The sequence below is a fragment of the Ictidomys tridecemlineatus genome, chromosome 11 (genome assembly GCF_052094955.1).
Source record: "Ictidomys tridecemlineatus isolate mIctTri1 chromosome 11, mIctTri1.hap1, whole genome shotgun sequence".
In the NCBI taxonomy this organism is placed as follows: domain Eukaryota; kingdom Metazoa; phylum Chordata; class Mammalia; order Rodentia; family Sciuridae; genus Ictidomys; species Ictidomys tridecemlineatus.
Genome location: NC_135487.1, coordinates 94982840 through 95010352, shown reverse-complemented (window position 1 = coordinate 95010352; position 27513 = coordinate 94982840). Strand labels below are relative to the sequence as shown.

General features: G+C 38.6%; 1 long non-coding RNA gene across 1 annotated transcript; it reads left to right on the top strand.

Annotated features, from left to right (window-relative positions):
- The first annotated feature begins 254 nt into the window (after positions 1 to 254).
- Positions 255 to 27513, top strand: LOC144367750 (uncharacterized). Its single transcript, XR_013427266.1, has 2 exons — positions 255 to 494; positions 27020 to 27513. It is a non-coding gene; the product is annotated as an uncharacterized LOC144367750 (long non-coding RNA).

Here is a 27513-nt window from a genome sequence, read left to right as displayed (position 1 = left end):
TTCTCCCTGAGCATAGCTGGATCCCAGGCTTGGCACTAGGGCCAGCTGCTCTGCTCTCTGTGTTCATCTTACTCTGGTCAATGCCCCAGAGAAACGAGTGGTGTATCTGATGTGCGGAACCTGATGGCAAGGTGCAAGGCGGCTGGGCCCGGCTTTTTGGGCAAGTCATGGTCCAGTACTCGGTGGTCCAACTGCAGCCAGTTCTGCTGACCAGTGTCATCTATGAACAAAAAGTACTCTTTTATTTCAGGTTGAAGTGTGAAACCATCTAATCCAGGAGCTCTCTTGACAGAAGTTTGGGCTGAACCAGCAGCTCCAGCCTTCTGTCATCCAGAAGGTGCACCTGGCAGTGCCTTTCCTCTGTCATCTGGTACACATCTGCAACCTGCACATATCTGCAGCACCTTGTGGCAAGCCAGCAGCCGCTCTGTAGGCCATCTCCAGAGCGTGTACACTGTCAGGTTCCACAGGAAGGGTCTGCTGGTGAACAGCAGGTACTCCATGCCGCAAATGAACACCGTGGCCATCCTCTTGGTTTAAGTGCGGGGTCCCCACCGCCATACCAACACCACCTTTGCGGGCAGCTGTGTCAAGCCTGCCCCCTGGCTGGTCTAAAGCTCGTGCACTGGCCAGTTCTGGGCAGCATGCCGCGGGATTGGTCACCAGCCAGCCAAGTGTCACAGTTGGCACTAGTGGCCTGAGTTCGCTCAGACCGACCGCAGGCTGCGCTAAGCTCAGCCAGCTTCTAATATATTTTTAATTCTTTATGTTACTCCTCAAAATAATCCTATGAGGAAGTACTATTATTTTCTTTTTACTATTGCTTTTATTACCATTGTTGTTATTATTACTCTGATTTTATACCTGAAGAAACAGAAACACAAAAAAATATTGAAAGTTAGTCAGCTAGTAAGTGCAGAGCCAGAAGTCAGGCAGGCTCCAGGGTCCATTTTTAATCACTAGACTTTAATGGTTCTTACGTTTTGGGTTGTATGCTTTCTCAGCTTTATGTTTTAGAAAACAAATACATAAGTCTATGTAGTATGACTTTTCCTGAATGTTAGTTATAGGAAATTGGTTATAGGAAATTGGTTCCAATATGTGATACTACTAAATGGGTTAGTAGACCTGGACCATTTACATTTGCCTCAAGATAATCGTATATAAAATATAAGAAACATAATATTCATGCATATACTCTATTTTTTAAGCTGTGGCTTTCTAGTTCTAAGTTTGCAGTATTCAGTCTCATTACTAGGTATTCATGCCTTGTAAAACTTTTGCTGATACCATTTTATGCCACTAAGTTAATATTCACTATTATATTAGTAAGCCATGCACATAAGGCAGGAGAATCTAAAATTCAAAACAAGTTTGGGTTACTTGGAGAGAACTCAAAATTTTAAAAAGGGCTGGAATGTGGCTCACTGGTAACATACACCTGAATTCAGTTCCTCATTACAAGAGAGTAGGGGAGAGATGAAGGTTTTCAAATGCTGAGAATTTAAAAAAAAATACACACACACACACACACACACACACACACATATATATATATATATATATATATGCTTTTTAGTATATAAAATAAAATATGCACATATATTTTAGTATATATATATATATATATACTATATATGCATATATATGCATGTATATTTTACATTCCTAATTTTACTCAATTCTTAAAAAACCCCTTTAACAGAAGTAAAAAAAACCATTGTTATTCTTCTTTGATTAGGAGATATGTCATAACACATTTTAAATTTTTTTAATGTTAAGAAAATTTATTATCAGAAGAGGGGCTTAGAAAAAGAAAAATATTCAGAAAAGACCATGCATCCTATTATGTGAGAGATTGTTGAAGTGCTAGATAGTTTAGGAACTACCTCATAGAAAATAAGTAGATCTAGGGCTGGGGTTATGGCTCGGCAGTAGAGCCCTTAACTTGCACATGTAAGGCCCTGGGTTCGATCTTAAGCACCACGTATAAATAAATAAAATAAAATAAAGTTAAAAAAAAGAGAAAGAAAAGAAGTAGATCTGACTTTACTGTCACAAGAGCACAAAATGAGGACCAATAGGAGGGAGCTCCCGGGGAGTAGGTTTGTAATCAACCTAAAGGAGCACTTCTTAATGCTTTGTACTGAGTCATCATTGAATGGGTTTCTTTGAGAGGATGGTGGAGTCCTAAGCACTGACTGAATGACTGTTTTGGGAACTGTTGAAGAGAGAATCTTTTGAAGTTTTTATTAAATACTTTTTTAGTTATAAATGGACACAATATCTTTTTATGTATTTATTTTTATGTGGTGCCAAGAATCAAACCCAGTGCCTCACAAATTTGAGGCAAGTGCTCTATCACTGAGCGACCACCCCATCCTAGAATCTTTACAAGTTTGCTAAGTATTCTGTTCCCTTCTCTCTGCAGTAGATTAAATACCTGTGAAACTCAGAAGTTATCATATAAGTTTCTCTGACAAATGAGTTTTGAGCAAAAGTGATATCTGCCATTTCTGGGCAGAAGGTTTAAGAGAAATGATGCAATTTGCTGTGTCTCTTTTTCTTTACCACAAACAGCTGTCTGTGTGTGGCCAACCTTGTCACCAAATAAATATGGTATGGGGCAGAACCTCAGGTGACCTCCACTAGACATTAGATAAACAGATACAAACCCTTGAATGTTTTTTGAACCATCAGAATTGGGGGGTTGCATATTAACTGAAGCATAATGGACCCTATCCTGACTGATACAAATTCTTTTTGATTTAGGTGACCTCTACAACCACTTCTACACCTGAAGTTTTTATGATATGGTATCATCTGAAGTATTTTTTAGTTGTTTATTTTCTGTATTTCCTTATAATTGAGTTGTAATTGCCAAAGGTTATAGAGTCAAGAAAAAATATCATGAATTGTTGGGTTGTAATTCAGTAGTAGAATGCTTGTCTTGTAAGCATGAAGCCCTGGGTTTTATCCCCAGTAAACCTCCCCCACATATGCAACACACATGAATCATGGATTGTCAAAGTTACCCTTGAAAATAATGAGAAACACCCAAAAAACCAAAAAGGTAAATGCATATAGCATATGCATATCTCTGTTAGTATTATACATAAATTTACAACGAAGTTGTTGGATCATGTTGTTAAGGATCATATTGCACAATAGTACATATCTTTAAATTCTAGAATTATATTTGTGTAGCAAGATGTGCATGTTTTAATAGTTACCAGGAAACTAAAGACAATGTAACTGAAGAAATTAAAATTGGTGTCTCCCATTTCATGGTGACTGGTGGCTTGTACTCTCTGAGTGGAGTGGTGAGGGAGACCCTGTGCTCTTTTTCCTCACTATAACTCTAAGTGTTATGTTCCCTATGTTACATGTGCCATGCTGTGGTGCAATTGTACAATAATTCTTTTCTTCTTTATAGTTTGAGTATTAAGGGCTGGGGTTGTGGCTCAGTGATAGAGCTCTCATCTAGCACATGTGAGGTCCTGGATTAGATCCTCAGCACCACATAAAATAAAATAAAGATACTCTGTCCATCTACAACTAAAAAATAAATATTTCAAAAAAACAGTTTGAGTATTAGAAGCTAGCTTAGGACATGAAGCAAAGTTTCATGTGACTGGAGATTAGAGAAGACCAACAAATTTGGAAAATATGTTCTTGTGTTATAACACACTTATTTTTAAAAATACCAAGTAGCTTAAACAAAATAGAAGTTTATTTCTCTCATGTAAAGTCCAAATTGGCGTGGTAGTTCTGCCTTGTCAAGTTGTCAGGGGCCTGGTCTCTTATTATCTTGTTTTCAGGGTATTGTGCTCATCCACAAGAATTAAGTTGGCTCACTCTACATCCAAATTCTAGCCCCAATCTTTAGGAATGAGGAAAGGGGATAAGGAGGTCTCTTCTGCTCAGAGTCCATTGACCAGAAAATAAGCAGAATATTATATTCCATTGTCCGAAAAAATAAAAAAAATGTAATCAATGCTGTGTTCCATATACCTAGAAAATAAATCTAATTATAATAAATGGAGGGGACAGCAGATATCTGGAGACAATTAGCTTCTATACACCTCTTTTTTAGAGATGAGAAAGCTGATCCTCAGAAAAGTATTTGTTCAAGGCTGCACATAACAGATATTTGAAAAACTGGCCCATAAAGAGGACATAGAGTTATGCTGGGTACATCAGAAGACAGAACCAGGACTTGTAGGGAGACATTAAAGTTAATGTTTCTATACAGTTAATATTAGAACAAATAATTTTCAACATTTAGAAGAGTACAATAATGAATAGGCTACCTCAGTGTTACTACCAATTGAATGGCCTTGTGCATTTGTCAGGGACATCATTCTTACTTAGGCACCATACCTGTAATCCCAGCACATTGGCTGAGGCAGGAGGATTGCAAGTTTGAGGCCAGCCTCAGCAACTCAGACTCTCAGTAACTTAACAAGAACCTATCTTAAAATTGAGAGATAGAGAGACAGAGAGAACATTCTTCATTAGGAAGATGGGTCACTTAGGTGACTCTTAAGGTCTGTTCTAAGTCCAAGAGTCTGTTTTTGAGCTTCCAGTTATGTCTTCTAATACCAGTGTTCTTAAACTTTTTTTTTTTTTAGCCAGAACAAGTCAGCTTATATTAGCAAAATATGTATGTGTTTGTTTCCTTGGTAACCTATCTTTTCCCTATCTCTCCTTCTAGCTTCTTTTAGTTGATTCACATTCCAACCTTGCTTCAAGATATAGATATAATTTAATGTCTCATCAGTTTGATTGCCATACCTGTCCCAACCTACAGCCTACGAACTTGTTTCTCTCCAACCCTTGGTGTACATATTAAATATGTTGATAATATGTTGGTTATTTGTTTAATGAATGAAGAGCCTCCCTCACCATCCTACTTTGACTTCTCACTCAGTTGTTATAATTCTTGTTCCTACCAGTTCCTTCACACCAAATTTGTTCTTCAAATTACCTTTATGGATAATTACCATGCCATGTAAAAATTGCAGTAATACAAATAAGAAGAAGGAGGAGGAGGAGGAGGAGGAGGAGGAGGAGGAAGAGGAGGAAAGTAAGAAGTATTTAAGTGCTTTTTTTCCTTTTTTCATTGAGGGGAGTTAGGAGACATGGAAAAGATTTCTTTAGAAAAGCTTTTTTGTTTGTTTGTTTGTTTTTTAAGTCTAACTTGAGGAGGAAATTGAGTGGGAGAAGGAACAGCATACACAGCAGCCTGAGCAACATGGTGTGTTGAGGGCACAGTGAGGATACTGGTATTTTATGCTACCACAGAAAGATAGTGAGAGTAAGTAGTTATTTCAAGGAGTCTAGACTTGTGTGCATTCTGTATTTAGGGAGCCAAAACCAGAAGAGTGACTTAAACAAAGTGGTAGGTTGGCTTTAGGCTGAAATTGAGAGGAATTCTTATTTGACAGACCACCTTAACTTTCTCAGCAATTAAAAAATGTAGACTAAGGTATGATAAAATATCAGAAAAGCTTCTGCAAGGGATGGAATAGGAAGTAGAACAAAGGCAACTCTAAAAGGCCCCACTGAAATTTTAAAATATGAATTTTAATAAGAGTAGCATGCACATTTATACAGTTTTCTCCAGGAATGCTCATAGGTTAGATGTAGGAGAAAATGGATGGTAGATTTGATTCATGTTTAGAAGTTGATAGCTAGTTGGAAGGGTCAATAGGCAAGGGATTAAGAGTGTTGAAAGAAATTTAAGGAATCAATGATGGGATCCAAATTGCATAAGGAAGGAAACCAGGCCAGGAAAATAGATCTGAAAAGTATAGAATGTTTGAAGATGAAGGCCTCAGTGATGTCAAAGAAGGTTTGTATTTAAGCAGTAAAGCTGTGATGCCTGATTAAGCTGGAGGAGAGAGAGGGATTCAAGAGTGGGTTCTTAAAGCCTGAGATTCCTTCAGTAAAGCAGTGTAGAGTGGGCAAGGTTAAGGGCATGGGTGTTGCTGAAATGGTATGAAGGTTTGGGTAGGGCAAAGAATGCTGAGCCTAGTATGTTAGGTTATTTGTCTAGTGTTAAGGTAGCTAGTATGCTTGCAGGTGTTGGGGTGAAGAGAGAGAGAGACTGCAAAACAGATATTTTAACTGTAGTATCAACTAGGAAAAGAGCATGACATAACCTAACATGTTGTACCTTCAGATATTTAGACTTAAGGTTGAAAGTAGAAGGGTGACAACCTGCAAGTGACAAGGTGCTGCAAAGTTCTGGTGCTGCCTCTGGACCTGTGGAAGATGGAGGTGGAGAATTAACCTCCTACCAGCAGGGGCAAAATTCCAGTGGTATTCTCTTGAGGTAGCCAGGTTTCAGTTAGGCAGTAAGTGGAGGGTTAATGAAAAAGACTGAGAACGTGAGGGTTTGTTGAATCCTGGAACAAAGGTTTCAGTTGGTGTGACAGAATGAGAGGAAAGAAATTTACAATACGAGAATGAATCAGAGTGAGGTTATGTGTAGGAGAAAATGGATGGTAGGATTGATTCAGGTTTAGAAGTTGATAGCTAGATGGAAGGGTCAAAAGGCAAGGGATTAAGAGTGTGGAAAGAAATTTAAGCAATTAATTATGGGATCCAAATTGCATTAGGATGGAAACCAGGCCAGGAAAGTTTTTTAAAAATTCAAAGTGAAAAGTGAAAAAAAAACAGAGCACATTGAGGAGTGAAGGAGAATAGGTGACCAGGACTTCCATTTTCATCTTCTCCTGTGGATTGTGAGGATGAAAGACATAGGTAGAACAGAGGACTGAGGATGTTCAGTATGGACATGAGATAGTTTATATAAAAGGCCCCAGAGATACAAGGCATCTCTCTCACCCCTCTACCTATAGACTTAATCCTCATTACCAACTTCCTATTAGGCTCTCATTTCAGAAAAATTAATGTTTCTCCCATTCCCTGCCATTCCTATATCTTTCACCCAAAACACATCTTATTTTCTTCTCCCTGTTTTGCTATACAATTCTGATCCAAATTTCATGAAAAAATAATCTATATGTCCTATTTCTTAAGCATTCTTTTTCTCTTTTTTAGCCCTTACTTAGTCTAGCTGTACCATTTGACTCAAAAATTGTTTTTGCTAATATCATCAGTCATCTCCAGTTGACATAAATAATCAATATTTTCTCATCTGTACCTTTGTGCTCTTCTCAGAACTCTATTATTACCTATTTCTTGAAACTTGAATATTTTGGTTTCATGAACCATATTCTCTACTTTTGCCTCCCACTTCTTTATTTCCTTTACTAAATTCTCTGAGGGTGTTACTTCTCCCCATTTCTAAAAAAAATAATAATAATTTTATTTTAAAAACAAGTACATAGTTTCTATATACCTCCTGTGCTCCCACTCAAAGAGCCTTGGCCACCATGGTCATCCTGCGTTTGTTACAGTGGTATACTTGTTACATTCAGCAATCCACACAGACACTTCATTGTCCCCTAAAATTCATCATTTCCAATAAGGATCAATCTTGGTGTCAGGTATTCTATGAGTCTTGACAAATGTATAATGACATGTATCCACCATTCTAGTATAATACTAAATAATTTCACTGCTCTAAAAATCCTCTGTAGGTTTCCTATTTTCCCTGTCTCCTGAACAACTAATCTTTTTACTTTCTCCATATTTTTTTTTCTTTTTTTCAGAATCAAATCTTTTAGTTAGAATCATACAGTATGGAGTCGTTTCAGACTGGTCTTTCACTTAGTAATATGCATCTAAGCTTCCTCTAAGTCTTTTCATGGCTTCCTAACTTTTTGTTTTTGATTTTCAGTGCTTAATAATATTCTGTTATCTTGATTTCAATTCATTTGTTTTCATTAGAACATCTTGATTGCTTCCAAGTTAGGGAAGTTTTGAATAAAGATGCTATAAACATGCATAGTTAGGGTTTTATGTGAATATGTTTTCAATTCACTGTATTAAATACCAGAGAACATGACTACTGGACCACATGGGAAAGTATTGTCCACACTTTTCATAGGCGAATTGTCCACAGGGGGCCAGTCATTAGTATTCTGCTTTGTAAACATGTAACTAAAGGTCACAAAAGATAAATGACTTACCCAAGGATTATACAGTAATAAGTGATAGAGCAGGTCTAAACTTTGGGATTTCTCCCTACTGATCCAAGGCTTTTTACTATCTTAAGTGGCTTCCTCATTACGTAAGAGAGAAAAAGTTTAGATTTCTTACCCAGGGCTCTAAATCTAAAATTATCACACAGCTCAAAAAAGACTGCAGTAACATCAAAGCTAGAACTGGGTGGAGAAAAAGTACAAGCTATAAATGCGTAATATTTTAAGGCATTCAAGATTGATGAGGATATTAAAGTTTCTAAAAATCCAAGAGTTTTATTTATATGTAAAACATGTTGATAGTGAAATAACAACTTATGGAATGGAAGAAAATATTTACAAATCATATATTCCATAAGGGTTTAATATCCAGAGTTGAGCTGGGTTGTGGCCTAATGGCAGGCACTTGCCTAGCAAGTGTGAGGTACTGGGTTTGATTTTCAGCACCACAAATAAAAATAAATAAAATAAAGTTATTATGTCCAACTACAACTAAAAATATTTTTTTAAATACCCAAAGTAGTGGGCTTGGGTTGTGGCTCAGTGGTAGAATGCTTGCCTAGCATATGCAAGGCCCTGCACCACATAAAATTAAATAAGTAAAATAAAGGTATGTGTCCACAAGAACTAAAAATTAAGTATTTTTTTTTAAATCCAAAGTAAATACAGATCTCCTTCAACGCAACAACAATAAAATTCGGTTAAAAAGGGGCAAAGGAGTTCTCCCAAGAAGTTGCACAAATGACCAATAAGCACAAGATGCACAGCATCACTTCTCATTAGGGAAATGAAAATCAAAACTACAAGTAGGAACTACCTCACACCCATTAGGTTTGGCTACTATTCAAAAATAGTAATAATTACAAGGTTTGACAAGGAAATGGAAAAATAGGAACCTTCTTGTGTTGTTGGTGGGGTAATGTAAAATAGTACAGCCACTATGGAAAACAGTATGGCAGTTGCTGAAAAACCTTAATAAACAATTCCACTTTAGGGTATAAGTACCCAAAAGAATTGATAACAAAAACCTAACAGGTATTTTGACACCCATGCTCATAGCATTATTTGTAATAGACAAAAGGTGTAGGCATTTTAAGTGTCCATCAAAGGTTAAATGAGTAAACAAAATTTGGCATGCACACACAGAGTAGAATAGTATTCATCCTTAAAAAGGAAGGGAATCCTGATACAATATTTTTGAAATTTAAGTATATGATGCTATGTGAACTAAGGACAAATACTATATAATTCTACTTAACATTAGTTAATCTGACCCAGAGTAGTAAGATTCATGGAGGCAGAAAGTTAGATTGGTGATTGTCAGGGATTAAATAGTGGAATGGGGAGATGCTTAATGGAAATAGAGTTTTGGTTTGTAAAGTTAAAGAGTTCTGAAGATTGGGCACACTACTGCATGACTGTAATTAACTCACTGAACTGAACTGTACACTTAAAAATGGATTTGGTTGTGAGTGTTATGTGTATTCTACCATTATTTTAAAAAATGAGTAAATATTTTGACCAAGTCTTATATTTTCATAAGGCTAAGCTAATTATTTATGTGTTATTATTTTCAAGTAAAGTACATGAGTGTTAAAAAAGATTTTTTTCAATACTCAATTTTTGATAAGTCCAGTCAGTCACTCTACTAACTAATATATTTTAATAAACTATAGACATATAGGTTTAGACTTATACAGTGATTAACTTTTATTAGACACCTTTGGAAAGTTCCTCCATCATAGTATAATGTTTAACTCTGAGGCATTTCCAAGTTGTTTTTCAAGAGACTGCATTAGGAAATGTTTTCTTGACAGAAACATGAGTGCAAGCAAATGTGCTTCAGGTTGACTCAGTTCTGGGGATGCTGGCTTCTACAAAATTTAGATTTCAATCCAATGTCATGGTAGAACATGTGAAGTTTAATGCCAGGACTGTGAGGGTATAGGAGAAGAACATGGAAGGTTCCTACAGGACCCTCAGCAGAATCTTCACCATGGATGGGCACTGAGGACATGAAGCTATATAATGGTGCTGTGATGTGCCTGGCCTCCTTTGATGGCAGAGAAACTATAAAAGTGCTGGTGGATCCAAAATGTAGAAATGGCTCCAAAAGTCAATTTCTTATTTATCACTCCCCAGTATGGGGAATGTAATCCAGGAACATTCTACCACTGAGCTCTATCCCCAGCCTTTCTTAAAAACTTTATTTTGGGACAGTGTCGTGCTATGCTAAACTGTCTAGATTTCCAGGCAAACTTGCAATTCTCATGTCTCAGCTTCCTGAGCAGTTGGGATTATAGTAAGGTTAATTTCTGTTTTGTTTGTTTGTTTATTTTATTATTAGTTGTTCAAAACATTACAAAGCTCTTGACATATCATATTTCATACATTTGATTCAAGTGGGTTATGAACTCCCATTTTTACCCCGTATACAGATTACAGAATCACTTTGGTTACACATCCACGTTTTTACCTACTGCCATATTGATGTCATATCCTGCTTCCTTTCCTATCCTCTATTATCCCCCTCCCCTCCCTTCTTCTCTCTCTACCCCATCTACTGTAATTCATTTCTCTCTCTTGTTTTTTGTCCCTTTCTCCTCACTTCCTCTTATATGTAATTTTGTATAACAATGAGGGTCTCCTCCCATTTCCATGCAATTTCCCTTCTCTCTCTCTTTCCCTCCTACCTCTTTTCTCTGTTTAATGGTAACCTTCTTCTCAAGCTCTTCTTCCCTGCTCTGTTCTGAGTTGCCCTGTTTATATCAAAGAAGACAATTGTCATTTGTTCTTTAGGTATTGGCTAGCTTCACTTAGCATAATCTTCTCTAATGACATCCATTTCCTTGCAAATGCCATGCTTTTGTCATTTTTTAGTGCTGATTAATATTCCATAGTGTATAAATGCCACTTTTTTTTTCAATTTGTCTATCAAAGGGCATCTAGGTTGGTTCCACAGTCTAGCTATTGTGAATTGTGCTATGAACATCGATGTAGCTGTATCCCTATAGTACGCACTTTTAAGGACTTTGGGGAATAGTCCGAGAGGGGAATATCTGGGTCAAATGGTGGTTCCATTCCCAGCATTGCAAAGAATCTCCATACTGTTTTCCAAGTTGGCTAAACCAATTTGCAGTTCCACCAGCAATGTACAAGTGTACCCTTTTCCCCACATCCTCTTTAGCACTTGTTGTTGTTTGACTTCATAATGGCTGCCATTCTTACTGGAGTGAGATGGTATCTTAGGGTGGTTTTTAATTTACATTTCTCTCACTGCTAGAGATGGTGAGCATTTTTTCGTGTACTTTTTGATTGATTGTATGTTCTCCTCTGAGCAGTGTCTTTTCAGGTCTTTGACCTATCTGTTGATTGGGTTATTTATTTCCTTATTGGTTAGTTTTTTGAGTTTTGGCATACTCTGGATATTAGGGCTTCATCTGAAGTGTGAGGAGTAAAAATTTGTTCCCAGGATGTAGACTCCTTTTTTACCTCTCTTATTTTTTCTCTTTTTGAGAAAAAACTTTTTTAGTTTGAGTAAGTCTATTTGTTGATTCTTGTTTTAACTCTTGTGCTGTAGGTGTCCTATTAAGGAATTTGGAGCCCGACCCCACAATATGTAGATTAAAGCCAACTTTTTCTTCTATCAGACGAAGAGTCTCTGTTTTGTTATCAAGCTCCTTGATCCATTTTAAGTTAACTTTTGTGCATGGCAAAAGAAAGAAATTCAGATTCATTTTGTTGCATATGGATTTCCAGTTTTCCCAGCACCATTTATTGAAAATGGTATCCTTTCTCCATTGCACGCTTTTAGCCCCTTTATCAAATATAAGATAGTTGTAATTTTGTGGATTGGTCTCTGTGTCCTCTATTCTGTACCATTGGTCCACCCGCCTGTTTTGGTACCAGTACCATGCTGTTTTTGTTACTATTGCTCTGTAGTTGAGTTTGAGGTCTGATATCGCTCTATCGCCTTTGTCACTCTTCCTGCTTAGAATTGCTGTTTCTATTCTGGGTCTTGTATTTTTCCAGATGAATTTTATGATTGCTTTGTCTATTTCTAAAAAAAAAATTCATTGGGATTTTGATTGGCATTGCATTAAACCTATAGAGAACTTTTGGTAATATCTCCATTTTGATGATGTTAGTTCTGCCTATCCATAAACAGGGTATATTTTCCCATCATCTAAGATCTTCTATTTCTCTCTTTAGGGATCTGTAGTTTTTATTGCATAAATTTTTCTCCTCTTTTGTTAGGTTGATTCCCAAGTATTTTATTTTTTTGAGGATATTGTGAATGGGGTGGTTGTCATCATTTCCATTTCAGAAGATTTGTTTTATTGATTTTATATCCTGCTACTTTGCTGAATTCATTTGTTAGCGCTATTAGTTTCTTTGCAAAACCTTTTTGGTCTGCTAGGTATAGGATTATGTTATCTGCAAATAGTGATAATTTAAGTTCTTCTTTTCTTATCTTTATGCCTTTAATTTCTTTTGTCTGTCTAGTTGCTCTGGCCAGTATTTTGAGAACTATATTGAATAGAAATGGTGAGAGAAGGCATCCCTGTCTTGTTCCAGATTTTACAGGGAATGCCGTCAATTTTTTTTCCATTTAGAATGATGTTAGCCTGAGGCTTAGCATAAATAGCTTTTACAATGTAGAAGTAAGTTCCTGTTGTCCCTAGTTTTTTTAGTGTTTTGAACATAAAGGGATGTTGTACTTTGTTGAATGCTTTTTCTGCTTCTATTGAGATGATCATATGGTTCTTATTTTTAAGTCTATTGATTTGGTGAATAACATTTATTGATTTTCATATATTGAACCAGCCTGCATCCCAGGGATGAATCCTACTTGATTATGGTACAAATTATTTTTGATATGTTTTTGTATCTGATTTACCAGAATTTTATTGAGGATTTTTGCATCTAGGTTCATTAGAGATTTTTGTCTGTATTTTACTTTGAAGTGTCTTTGTCTAGTTTCAAAATCAGGGTGATGTTGGCCTCATAGAATAAATTTGGAAAAGCTCCCTCTTTTTCTATTTCCTGAAATAACTTGAAAAGTATTGGTATTAATTCTTCTTTAATGGTTTTGTAAAACTCCGCTGTATGCCCATCCGGTCCTGGGCTTTTCTTGGTTGGTAGTCTTTTGATGGCTTCTTCGATTTCCTCCATTGATGTTGGTCTGTTTAAATTGTGTGTAACCTCCTGACTCAATCTGGGCAAATCATATGACTTAAGAATTTATAGATGTCTTCACTATCTTCTATTATATGGGAATATAGGGTTTCAAAATAGTTTCTAATTATCTTCTGTATTTCTGTAGTGTCTGTTGTGATATTGTCTTTTTCATCCTATATATTAGTAATTTGAATTCTCTCTCTTCTTCTCTTCATTAGCATGGCTAAGGGTCTGTCAATATTATTTATTTTTTCAAAGATCCAACTTTTGGTTTTGCAATTTTTTTAAATAGTGTTTTTGGTTTAAATTTTATTGATTTCTACTCGGATTTTAATTATTTTTTTGCCTTCTGCTACATTTGCTGTTGTTTTGCTCTTCCTTTTCTAGGGTTTTCAGATGAAGTGTGAGGTCATTTATTTTTTGTTTTTTTTTTTTTCTTCTTTTGTGGAATGAACCCCAGGCAATGAATTTCCCTCTTAAAACTGGTTTCCTTGTGTCCCATCAATTCTGGTATGTTGTGTCTGTATTTTTATTTATCTCTAAGAATTTTTTGATTTCCTACTTTATGTCTTCTGTAACCTATTGATCATTCAGTAACATATTGTTCATTTTCCAAGTGATGTAGGATTTTTCCTTCTGTTTTTATCATTGATTTCCAGTTTCATTCCATTATGATCAGATAAGATGCATGGTATTATCTCCACACTGTTATATTTATTAAGGGTTGTCCTATGGCATAATATATGGTCTATCTTTGAGTAGGATCTATGTGCTGCTGAGAAGAACGTATATCCACTTGATGATGGTTGACATATTCTATATATGATGATTAAGTCTAGGTTATTGATTGTGTTATTAAGTTCTATAGTTTCTTTATTCAACTTTTGTTTGGAGGATCTGTCCAATGGTGAGAGAGGTGTGTTGAAGTCACCCATAATTATTATGTTGTGGTCTATTTAATTCTTGAACTTGAGGAGAGTTTGTTTTATGAACTTTGCAGCACCATTATTTGGTGCATAAATATTGATAATTGTTATGTCTTGTTGGTGAATGATTCCTTTTAACAGTATATAATGTCCTTCCTTATCTCTTTTAATTTACTTAGTCTTGAAGTCAATTTTATTTGATAAGAGGATGGGAACACCTGCTTGCTTCTGAGGACCCTGTGCATGGTATGATTTTTCCCAAACCTTCACCTTCAGTCTGTGTATATCTTTTCCAATCAGATGTGTCTCCTGAAGGCAGCATATTGTTGGATCTGTTTTTTTTATCCAGGTTACAAGCCTATGTCGCTTTGTTGGTGAGTTTAAGCCATTAACGTTTAGGGTTAGTATTGATATATGGTTTGTACTTCCAGTCATTTTGATTATTTTACCTTTTTTAAAAATTTGGTTTGTTTCTCCATGATTAGCTTTTTTTCTCCCACTCTTGTTTTACTGAGGTACTTCCCACTGTTGGTTTTGGTTTTTGTTTTTTATTTCTTCCTCATGTAGTGTTTTGCTCAAGATGCTTTGCAATGCTGGTTTTCTGGCTGTGAATTCTTTTAACTTTTGTTTATCATTAAAGGTTTTTATTTTGTTGTCATACCTGAAGCTTAATTTTGCTGGATATAAAATTCTTGGTTGGCATCCATTGTCTTTCAGTGTTTGAAATACATTGTTCCAGGATCTTCATGCTTTCAGCGGTGTGTGATGTGATGAAAAATCAGCCGTTAACCTTATTGGTATACACCTGAATGTAAACTGCCTTCTTTCTCTTGTAGCTTTTAATATTTTCTTATTGTTCTGTATATTGGATATCTTTATAACAATGTGTTTTGGTGTTGGTCTACTGTGATTTTGTATGCTCGGTGTCCTGTATGCATCTAGAATTTGTACATCCATTTCCTTTTTTATATCTGGAAAGTTTTTTGAAATTATTTTATTCAACAGATTGCTTATTCGCTTGGTTTGGTCCTCTATATCTTCCTCTATCCTGATGACTCCTAAGTTTGTTTTATTTTTTATGTTATCCCATATCTCTTGAATGTTTTTCTCATGGTTTCTTACCAGCCTTTTCTTGGTTGGCTAGACTCTTTTCAAGATGATATATTTTGTCTTCATTGTGTGACATTCTGACTTCTATTTGCTCCACTCTGCTACTGATACTCTTGTTTGAGTTTTTAATTTGATTCATATTTTCTTTCATTTGTAGGATTATTGTTTGATTTATAAAATAATCTCTATCTCCTGGAAAGTTGTTTATTTTCTTCTTGAATCTGTTTATGTAATTCATTTGAAATGTGTTCTTTCATTATTTGAATTTTCTGTCTCATGTCCTCTATAAGATTCCATTCCATCTGTATAAGGTATTTCTTGAGTTCTTTATTTGACCATTTTTCTGATGCCTCTAGGTTCTCCTGTAGATTTAGGCTGTCCTGCATTGTTTGTACTCCTTTTCTTCATTGGTTTTTTATGCTGCTCATGTTGCTTCTGGTTCAGTTTGACTGCTGAGTTACTGTTTACTCCTACAAATTTATTTTGGTTTTGTGTATCTCCAGAGTCTCTCTTTTGTGATGGGAGATTATGACTAGAGATGATGAATTTTATTGCACTTTAAAGCAGATTCATTTGTTTTGTAAAATGCATATGGATTTTGATGGCATATAGCAATCTGCGGTTTGGTCTTGGGACTTATGTTTAGGTCGAGTGATGTGAAGGTATAGAGGTTGGTATACCTTGTCAACCTTGGACGATTGCTCTACTGACGAAAGATATTAACAGGATAAAAGTCTGGAGTATTTGAGGCTAGCTGGGGAATTGATAGCACTATATAACACCTCAGAACATTTACCTATACACAGTTAGTAAATTATGTATTAGCAGCATCATAATGCTTGGGAGGAAAGGTATTAGAAAGGGAGGAAAAAAGTTGCTAAAGAGAATGAGAGTAAACAGGTAGAATTCAAGTAAAGGGGAATAAAAAATTGAAAAGAAATGAAAAGACAAAAAAATAAAAATAAAAATATAAAAATAAAAAAATTTAAAAATGCAGTGTTACAGTTTGATTAACTTCTCTTCCAATAGGTGGAGCTGTGCCCACCGGGCCATGCTTCTCCTCTCAATACACAGGAACCAATCCCTGTGAGTTGGCTCCTCCTCCCCCATTGGTCAGCTCTCCAATTCTGGGCACCCAGAGCCTTTCCTAAACACCAGTCACGTTCCTGCTTTTCTTCCAGCCAGGCCCCTCCCACTGATGACGTTCACCACAAAACTGGCTAGAAGCCTTGTCTGCCACTACCAGGACCCCTGTTTTCTTGAATGACTGGGCACACTCTCTCTGTTTGCCATTCCTTCAGACCCTAAGGTTGTGGAGCGAGGGGCTGGGAACTGTTAGATTATTCTGCCTGCCCTCCGGTAGCCATGCCCATGGGAGCTGGCACCAGAGACCTTGTTTTCAGTGCTAGTGGGAGCGGTAGCCAGGGATAATGCTCCACTCCTGACTCACTCAGTCTGACAATCATGCTCACGGGAGAGCTGGGTGGGGGGCCCTTGAGATTTCCCTGCTGTGTGGAGAAGAGGGGCCCGGGGGTCACACACCGGCAGACTCTAGTTTCAATGAAGCTGTCCCCTCCACTGATTTCTGGTAACGTCAGGTCTCTGCCATGGTGGTGTCCATTGCGAAGGGCAGCCGACCATTCCCTTTGCCAGGTGTTCGATGCCAAGGGTGGGTCAGGTCCGGCTCTGCTAGGTCCTGTCTCAATCCTGGGCCTGCTTCCTATGAAGGCTTCATTGGTATCACCTCAAAAAGTTCACAGAGACACCGAAGAGTTGTTTCTCTATTCCATGGGAGCATCTGTAGCACTGAGTCACGATGGCTTGGCAGGGAGATGCAGACAATCAACTAGAAACTGCATACAGAGAGCTTGGTGTGGGTTCTGAGGGGTGCAAACTGCTCATCCCAGGTCCACTTTGGCCCAGCATTGCCTAGTGATCCTGAGCAAACAGCATTTTGTTGGTTTAAGACTCCCTTTGCCCACACAGCTGAAAAGGTCACAGAATTGATCTCTCAGTGCCCTTCGCCATGTGGCAAGTTCTCTTAGTTGAATCAGTCAGCAATACTCGATGTATTACCATTGAGGAGGGCTTAATTTCAGAGTGTCTCATCCAGAATAATGGGAACAGCCAGAAACATCCACTGCCAAGTATCTGAACAAAGAGAGAAGGCGGAATTGCAATCTTCACAGTGAACTCTACAAATGTTGAGGCCTTTGCTGCAGCAGCCTCTATAGACATGGTCCCAGGGAAGACAGGTCAGGACTCAGACAGAATGTGGGTGGAGGCATTGGAGCAAGACCTGGAAGGCTGAAGCCAGTTTCTTTACTCACCAGTTTGGTGGCTCTGCCCAGCTCACTTATTCCCTCTAGCCTTTGTTGTCTTATAGAACAAATGGACACTGGTCACTACCTAGCTTCAGGATGCACTGAGTATTCACTTACTTTAAAAATACTCCTCCCCCAGAATCTTGGGGACAGTTGGTTTCTTCCTTTTTTCTTGTTTTCTCCAAGGCTTTCTCAGTCTTTCTACAGCTTTATCTTGAACGTTCTCTTAAAGCAACTTAAGACTATTTTCTGTCATTCAGAACCTGCAATTTTTTCAACAGGAACCTTGAGGTTTACTTTGTGTGCTTGGAGAGACTAATAAAATGCTTGGCAGGTAGTTGAATGCTACATGAGCGAATGGCTTAAACGTCTTTCAAGGGGGTGGAAATAATTCCCAAGAATATTCATAGTGTTTGAAATAAGAATCAGCAATAATTTGGCCTATAGAAATTATATCTGGCCCTCTGATTGTACAATCTGATTATAAATTCTTGGACTTCATATAGGAACATGACTCAGCATTATTCAAAGTGGATTTTTCTTATGGATCTACGATTTTCTCCTTATTTTCATTTTTTTGGCAATAAAATTGAGGTAATGAGAATGCTTTTGTTAAAAATGACCGGTTGGAACTATTGCACAGTGAAATTTTTTCAGACTCACTATATAAATGAAAGGTATTTTGCTTTAACATTTATTGATGTTTTATGTATTTTTTTTTATTTTTTGGAAGTACAACAGTCTCTTTAGGCAAACAATTAAGAAACACATTTTTCCTTTGAGAAGCATGTCTGAGACTCACTACTGCACTGTGTTGCCTGATGCTATAGTGACATGTTATTCAGAAAGTGCAGAGTGGTGTCTGAGGAATGCTCAGCCATCAGCACATGCAGTCACTCATTTTATTCTTGGAGAAATGGAGCCCCAGAAAGGGGAGCCACTGAACCTCAGTTTTCCAGCAATTAGGCAGAGCACAGAGAGGATGGTCCCCAGCAACAGGTTCACAGTTTCGCTTATACCTCCTGAGTGTCCATGGCATCTCATGGATATGTACCCTGCTATCAGCCTGTCACTTCACATCAGAGAGGAAAGCATTATCTGCAGCCTGATGCTGGGTCTTCTGCACAGAGCACAGCCTGGCCTCTCTGGTCACCAGGGATCCCTAAGGGACACTGTGCCTCATCACTCTTGAGTGCCATCCTGCTCTATGGTGTCAGCACACTCAGCTGTCTGAGAGCATCCAGCTCACTGGCTATACTTTTGGATCTTCTCTGACCACTGCTGTCCACCCCAGCCAGCCCCAGGGAGCACAGGGCCTTGACTGCTTGCTCCTGGCCTCTACTTACAGTGCCCAGTACACAGTTCTAGTTCCTAGATGCCACGACAAAAGGCTATTTAATATGAGAGGACATTTTCTCCAAAGTCAATCATGGCTCAATTTAAGGTTTGAAGAGTTGAGTTATGAGCAATATGATTATCTACACATCCAGGAGTACATTCAACCTCTGCAGAGTTAGACATTGGGACTGCAAAAGAAACTAAGAAGGGCCGGTTCTCCTCATCTCTCCAGGACTTTTCATCCCTAAGTTGGTATAGCAATGGACACCAAATGCCACCAAGGCCAGTCATCCCTTTTTCTTGAAAAGGCCAACAATTGGCTCAACTTTATTGCATAACTACATTTCTTTTGCATGATCATGGCAAGATAGCCTTTCCACCCCTTAAAATACTAGGTGTATTTTGAGCTCTGTGTTTAGAATGAGATTGAAGAAGCTTAATATCTGCCAGGAAAGATCTCCTGTGTCTCTCCTTTCTATTATACTTTAGGGGGATGCCTGATGACCAATGTTGTTTCCCAACCGGAACTGAGCACATGAGCTCCTGTGTCTGACAGCCCAACATGGTGGGCCTCCCTTCGTTCTTCTTCCCCCTGAAAAATGCTGCACTGGCTTTGACTACATTTAGAAAGAGATTGGATTTTCCTTGCTCTCTTTGAGTGGTAAAAGTCGATCTTTTGTCTGATGTTAAATTCAACAGCAAGAAAACTCTTTCTAACATAGAGGCTGGGATGTTTTTTCCTGGAAACACCTGCAAATGGGGTCGTGTGTGGCAACTGTCATTCAGAAGGTCCTGGGCAGGAGCTAACACAGACACATGTTGGAGTGACTCAGGGAAGGGCAACTCCCTTCCAGTTTAGAGGGCAGCAAAATTAACATAAAAAATTCACTGATTTTCAAAGCCCAGTCAACATTGAATTTGGAGAGAGAAGTCGTTAAAGTCTGACCTAACTTTGACATATGATTATATTCCCAATAAACATTGAGAACTTCTTATGTTACCAAATACATCTGTAAAATATATAAAACAAATTATCTTCCAGCAAAGCTCCAAGAATGGGGGGTAGAGCTGTGTGAGCATGCTTGAGTCTCCCCTTTATAAGTCTTCCCTGACTGATGAATGGCTTCCCGAGGCCCTGGTCAGGACAACTGGAAGGTCTCTCCAGTCACACTTGCAGGGCCCATGCAGTGTCCTGACAAGAGTCTTCTCCCTTCCTGGCTTCTGTGGTTGGTCCCAGCTCAGTAAGAAGTGCCCACACCCCCAGGTGTGGCAGCAGAAGTGATCTCAGAGTACAGGGAGGGGCATCAACATAGAAAACCAAGTTGTGCACCTCAGAATTTGTTTGCAAGCCCCTGTGGTTTTATTTCATCTTTTTAGTGCAACACAAATCTACCTTCTGTCTTCTTACCCAGATGCCTCTCTTAGCACCTACAATGCCCTTATCGCACCCTCACAGTCCCAGGTCCTGGTCCCTGAGTTATTCGTGTCCTGCCACATGGAGGCCTTTGCTTCAGCCCCATCTTGATTGGCAGGAAGCTGTCTGATCACATGACCCAGCAGCATTCACCTCTGGCTTCACTTGTTGTCTGTCATCAGCCCTGCAGGTGCTGGGCCTTGGTCCTGGGAGGGTCTGTTCCCAGCCAGGGCCTCTCCCAGGTAGAATTGTTTCTCTGGGTTGGAAGTCATCCTATCAATGGGCCTCCATCCTCACAGGCAGCTTGTTTTATAAATGTTCCTTTCATGCTTGCCATGGATGCCTGCATTTGTTGGGACTTTTCTTTTTTTTAGTTCTCTCAATTTCTTTCCTCCACCAGTTAGATCACACAGAGGTCTCCTGCACACATCTCCTCAAACCTGGGTTTATCAGAGTCTGGAGACCTTCTCTTCCCTGTGCCTGCCAGGCCTCTTGAGCTGCTGGTCCTTTAAAGCTTCACCTAATTCCAGTTTCCTTTCCTCCACATCTTCTTTTCTGGGTTCCCTATTTCAAATATGAGACATGCTTCTGACTACGAATGCTAGGAACAGTAGGCACCCATGTCCTCTGTCTTTCTCTTCCATAGTCCACCACACTACTCTGATGCTGTACCACTTTTGCCCCTTCCTGGCACAGCCCTGGGGACCCCATAAAGAAATTCGCTTTTAATAATCCCCTGCCTCAAGCCTCTCCCAATGGACTCTGCCTCATTAACATCTGGGAACTTCATTTTCTCCATTTTCTTAAAACACAAATATGATTATGTCATATATATAATCAAGGTTGGCTGATCATTTATTTCCAAAAAAATTGAAATCATGTTGCTCCATCCAGCATCCAAACCCAGAGAGCCACTTTGCCACTGAGCCTCCATTGCTGCCACTTGGATGTAGATCCACTTGCCTCAAGTCCCAGGGAGGTGGGGCTGCTGAGAGCCCTGCATCAGCCCAGCTCTGCCTCCTCCAGGTTCCTCCCAGGTGGGGCTTCCATTCAGTGGGTGCAGAGCATAGACGCTTGCTTTAGGGCCTCACATGCGGGGACATAGTGATGGCCTCATGGCCTAAAAGGCAAAAGGTTTGGTTCTAGATGAGGAACTTTTCTCAGGGCAAATTTAATCTGTTTGTTTGAGAGTGAAAGAACACATTTACATGGAAGGAGGACTAAGTAGACCTGGAAGTCACAGATGGACCAGGTCTGATATGCAGCTGCCACGTGAAGAGAGATGGTGCCTGCTGCTTCAGTTCTCCCAGCCACTCCCACTGCCCTGCGCCCCAGGTGTCTTTGTTCAGGGTCAGCCATTGCATCTTAACCCACCTCCTGCTGACTTTTCACCTTCTCAGACTGGTCTGTGTAGTAGCTGAATCCTCTCCCCACCTTCTCTGTGCTCTTTACCTGCCTTCCCTCTGCCTCCTGCTGATTCCTTCTGAGCCCTGGTCCCCATGTCCTCTTTGTCCTTCCTATTAGCCATGGCCACATCTCCTAAGCCTCTTAGCATTCTTGTGATGGCAAGTCACTATGTATACTCATGCTGCTTCTGCAATGGCCAGACTCAAGTCACAGGGATATCCTGGCACAACTACAGAAATGCCAGATAGCCTGCCCACCTGGAGAACTCTGCCTCCTGTACTCAGAATACAGATGAACACAACCACATCCACCAGTCCCCAGCATACACCTGTCATACTTTTTCCTTCATGATTAGAAGCTTTTGAGAGAAGGGAAGAAGATACATCTCACCTACTCACTCTCTGAAGGCTCAAAACGCACAAAAGCCAGAAGTGGGATGGGGGAACTCCCCGTGTGTGCCTTTGGTCATTTATTCAGAAAGAATTTTATAAAAACTATTAAGTGCCACATGATAGATGTTATCAGTGAAAAGTAAAAGAAAAAAAAATACATCTCTACTCTTAAGAATATCAGTGAAAAATACATACATGGACCATAAATAACACCTGTAGACTGTAGTGCAGTACCTTAAATTTGGGGTCAGACAGACTTTGACTCTCAAACACTGACATTGAATTGTGATCCCTAATAGCTACCAAGCATTCACACATCACTACAAGTTAAGGGATCATAATAGAGTAAATAAGATGGTGTAATGACCCCCTGCCCATCGTTGTTTATCCATACCCTATGATCAATTGGTTGATTTCTGTTAGTGAATTTGCAATCCAGAGGTGGCTTCTATTAGCATTACTCTAGTTTACAATTTAGATTGATACCACGTTTAACCCTTCTGACTTAAAAATACATGAACATAGAAAGATGAGTGCCTGACTCTGATAGCCTCATGTATGTTCATGGTTAGTTGTTCTGAAAATGGAAAATGCATTTCAAAGAACATAGAAGCAATTTAAATCAAAGGTAGAGAAACCAGGTCATGTCTCAATCAGAAGAGGGTGATCTGCTTTCATTTATGCTGCACTTGTGGTGTGTGCAGGGTGCAGGGCACCAACCTATTACTGGGACAAAATCTCACCATAGCTCAGCTCCTTGCTTCACCTACCTGAGTCCCAACAGCCTAAAGCTAAAGCAATGACATCAGCAGAGTTTACTGTGATAAAAGGAGTGATCATCCCTGTGCTCTCTAGCGTGGTAACCTCTGACCACATGGGGCTACTGGGAAAATGAGGGACTATGGTTCAAATTGGAGTAAAATATGCATAATGTAGAATTTGCTATGTAAGCACATTTAAATCTGTGATATTAAAATCATTGACATTGTTGTGCCTCCATAATCAACATCAATTGCCAGAATTTTCCATGTTTAAAATATATACATATATATATATGTGTGTGTGTGTGTGTGTGTGTGTGTGTGTGTGTGTGTGTGTGTTTAGTTATTGTTGGATACAATACATTTATTATATTTATCAAGTTTTATGTGGTGCTGAGGATCAAACCCAGCACCTTGAATGTGCTAGGCTAGCACTCTACCACTGAACTACAACCCTAGTCCCAGAATTTCCCATCTTGGAAATGTAAAACTTTGTTTGGACTAAATAATGATTCTGAGAACCTCATTTAAGGAGAATCATATAATATTTGTCTTTGTGACTAGATTATTTTACTTAGTGTACTGTACTCAAGATTCCTCCTCTTTGCAGAATGTACTAGAGTTAATTAAGTCCAAATAATATTCCACTGTGTATACATACCACATTTTGTTTATCGATTCATCCATCACTGAAAGTGTGGGATTGTTTCATCTTTTGAATGTGCAGAAAACTGAACAGATATCTGTTTGTGTCCTGAGAAGTTTGTTTCTTAGTTCACTTTCTTTTAATTACTTTAAATATAACTGGCAACATGTGTGGTGGCTACCATATTGGGCAGTGATATCAAGGGTTTGGCTGGTACACAGAGCCCTTCTGGTCACTGGAGTGACATCCCTCGGAGAGAGACAGGTAGGGATAACTTAGGTGTTCTACGCTTGAGTCTTGTTGCTCACTAAATTGGTTGACTGTGTTTCTAGTTGTAGTGAAATATTGAGAAAGAATGAAACCCACAGCCACTCTGAGCAGGGAAAAGTTGAACCTGGTGGTGTAGGGGTGCGGGAGACAGAAAAATGCACCTTTGTTTCTACTGTCATTCCAACTATGTTTCAGGAGCCAAAGCGCCCAATCTGTCCTGTTGGTATTGAATGAAATACCTGCAACTGCTCTATGATTAGGTTCAATATCCAAGCCATTATGCTGGCAAGAGAGGTAGGAAATTAATTTACGTGGATTTTAAGATTCATTATTATAAGCAGATGACAGCACATGCACTACAATGCAGGCCAGAAAAGACTGATATTATTTCAAATTAAAATCTATAATGCTAATATGCATCAACAAGTGCTTGTGTAAGCTGAAGTGCATTAATTTACTCAATGGTTTGCTGAGGTGCATGATGTTTGCACATAAGTAGGGCTAAAAAAAGGGCTTTTAACTGAGAAAGGTTAACACTTATTCATACAGATTGATAGAAGCTAACATGCAATTTTCCTTACTAGTAACTCCCTAATAGGAATTAATGGGACATTTTTAAACAGAAATTCCAAGTTCAGAGGACCCAGAAAAAAATATGCCAAAAGAAGAGAAGCAGGGGCTGTGGCTGTGGCTCAGTGGTATTGCACTTGTCTAACATCTGTGAGGTACTGAATTTGAGTCTCAGCACCACATACAAATAAATCAAAAAAGGCCAACAACTATAAGTAAATAAATAAATAAATAAACAAAAAAAATAAAGAAAGAAATGAAGAGAAGCAATGTCATGCTCCACTGCCTAACTTCATTAGATCTTTGTATGTATTTAAAATGGTGCAGCCAGTCTGCTTTCAGTCAGATGTGAATGGAAAAGATCATGAAGTGTAACTCTCAGAAGTACAGCCCTGGGTAAAAAGAAAGTTTTTTCATAAAACAATTTTGGAATTTTTGCTTCAAACTGAATAATAGTAAAGAAAAGTGTTTTTTTGTTGTTTGCTTAAAAATACAGAGATCAGACTCTGTCTTGTAATTTCTCTATGAAAAGTGATATTTTATACTGTCAAAGCTTGCATTTTTTAATCATATGCACCTGAGTTTTTACTCAGAAAGTGATATGTAAATTTTATTTGCAAGCCTTCAAAAAGAGAAAAGATTAGTGATTGATTTATGGTTTGGATTTTCCAGTTATTTCCCCAATAGTTTTAAAGAATTATGATCAAGTACATGGAAATATCATGGTAGATAGACTGCTCAGGTAAAGAAAATTTTCCTTTTCTGTTTTTTTACTTTGAAAATGACTTGACTGGTGTAAAGCATATTTACTTGAATTCATTTATATGAAAAAATAGGTATATCTCCTCAATAGATAAAAACCTATATTTTGGCATACCAAGGTTTGAACTCAGGGGCATTCCACCACTGAGCAACAAACCCAGCCTTATTTTGTATTTTATTTAGAGACAGAATCTCACTGAGTTGCTTAGCGTTTCACTTTTGCTGAGGTTGGCTTTGAACTCCTGATCCTTCTGACTCAGTCTCCTGAGCTGTTGGGATTACAGGCATGTACCACTGCGCCCGGCTAACTTTTTTTTTTTTTTTAAACAGGAACTTCTTTATTCCTTGGTAATTGCAAATTTAATTCACTCTTTTTTATTTATTCTTTTTTTATATACTGAAAAAAGAATCTTCAAAAAATAAACATGACATGTAATTTATTGACTGAGAAAACATGGAGATGCCAGAGTTAGAAAACTAAAGTGATTTCTGCCCTGAAAAGACTGCATCTCTTCTCTTCCCACAATGACAGATCAGAACAAAATTGTCCAAGTAAAGGCAAAGTTCATTGAGTGGTGCTTGTAAGATGAATTTTTTTTTCTACATCCTAGTAGAAGGGCTAGTTATAAACACATTCATTACAAGGAAATAAGGTAATGTCTTATTTATACAACAATCCAAATTTCAGCTATCCAGTTACCTAGAGCAGAGCCACAAATCCTCAAAGAAGTGATTCTGGCCTCAGAGGTTCAAGAACAACTTTGATGAAGCTCAACTCTAATTTTTCAGGTGAGAAAATAGGAGCCCAGAAATGTCAGTATGATTGAGCCACACCTTGATTAGCTCCAAGTGCGCATTGCAAAGGCTTCTGGGGGCACCAGAAACCATCCCTGTAGTGATGAAAGCCTTGTGTGAGAGGAGAAGAGAACACAGCTATGGGATTCAGACAACATCCTGGACAGAGCTCCAAGGTGACTCCTTGATTCCCTCCTCCTTTGTGCTTACATGGTTCAGGCCTTGCCTTTGGGGTGCAATGTGGTGATCACAAAGGGGTGCCACTTCTGCTGAATGATCATGTGCCATATCTGATGGACTTGGTGTATGACAATGATCTCAAAAACATATTTCCTACTGATGTTGCAAATACCTTAGTTTGGGTAAGCACAGTTTATTATGTTCACCTAACAATAAAATCACCTTACATCTATCTCTCAGAACATGCCCTACTGCTAAGGGATGACTGACTTGCATTTGGGAACAGCCCTGGGTCTGGGGTAAGGTAGCCTGGGAGCCATTGCTGATGTGGCCACTTGTGAAGTACACTGTCTGGACTGGGTTTCTGATTTTTTTTTATAAAAAAGGGGATGATAAGACGTATTTCTTAGGGTTTTTTGATAGTAAATAAAGTGATGCATATAAAAATCTGTTGTGTACCCTGAGGTATTGTGTGATTTACACAGTTAGGCAATTAAACATCTTCTTGACTATAAAGTTCTTTGTGCACAGTTAACATTCAGTGAAAATCTTCAAAGTCCTTTGATAGAAAATCCTTTCTATCAAAGGACATAAACAAGCCACTAATTTTGATGTATATAGACCACATGAACATGAAGCCAACAGGGTCACAAGGCACATTGAAGGTCACCCCAGAAACTTTCAGGCAGCACTAGACTTGTTTGTTTAGTTCTGCAAGATTTAGGTTCTTTCAGGTCTTTTAACATTTCTTACTTCGTGAAGCCCTGGGATCACTCCCAAGTGCATGTGGTTCTTTTCTCATGTCAATTTGTATTTTTGCCTCTAGAAATTTGTCTGAAGGATTTCAGTGTCAAAGCAAGAAGGAGACCTGCTTACACAGCCTCAGACATGGGAACAAGGACCCAAACAAGCTCACACTGTGGATTCAAAGCTGCCAGGGCCTCAGACTCATGGGGATCTGCTTCTCTTCCTCTGGTGGCTCAGCTCCCCCCTTATGTCTCCCACCCATCTCCAACCATGATCAGTGGCTCAGCTCCCCAAGTCTCTTCTTCAACCTGTAGACTGTCTCTCTGAGCTCTATCTGGAATGCTCCTCAGTGAAGCTCTTGCCCCCATCTGTCATGTTAAATGAATAGGAGTCCTTATCAGAGACTGTGGTCATGCTTTGAATTCCTGTATAACAAATAGCCACCCAATGTAGTTCAAAAACAAACTAGAAACTAAACTCAGTAGTATAAGGAAGCAGCCAAGTCTCAGCCAATCACACATAGCTGAGCTTCAGCCAATCACAAGCTGCCTAGCACCAGACCATGCATGACCA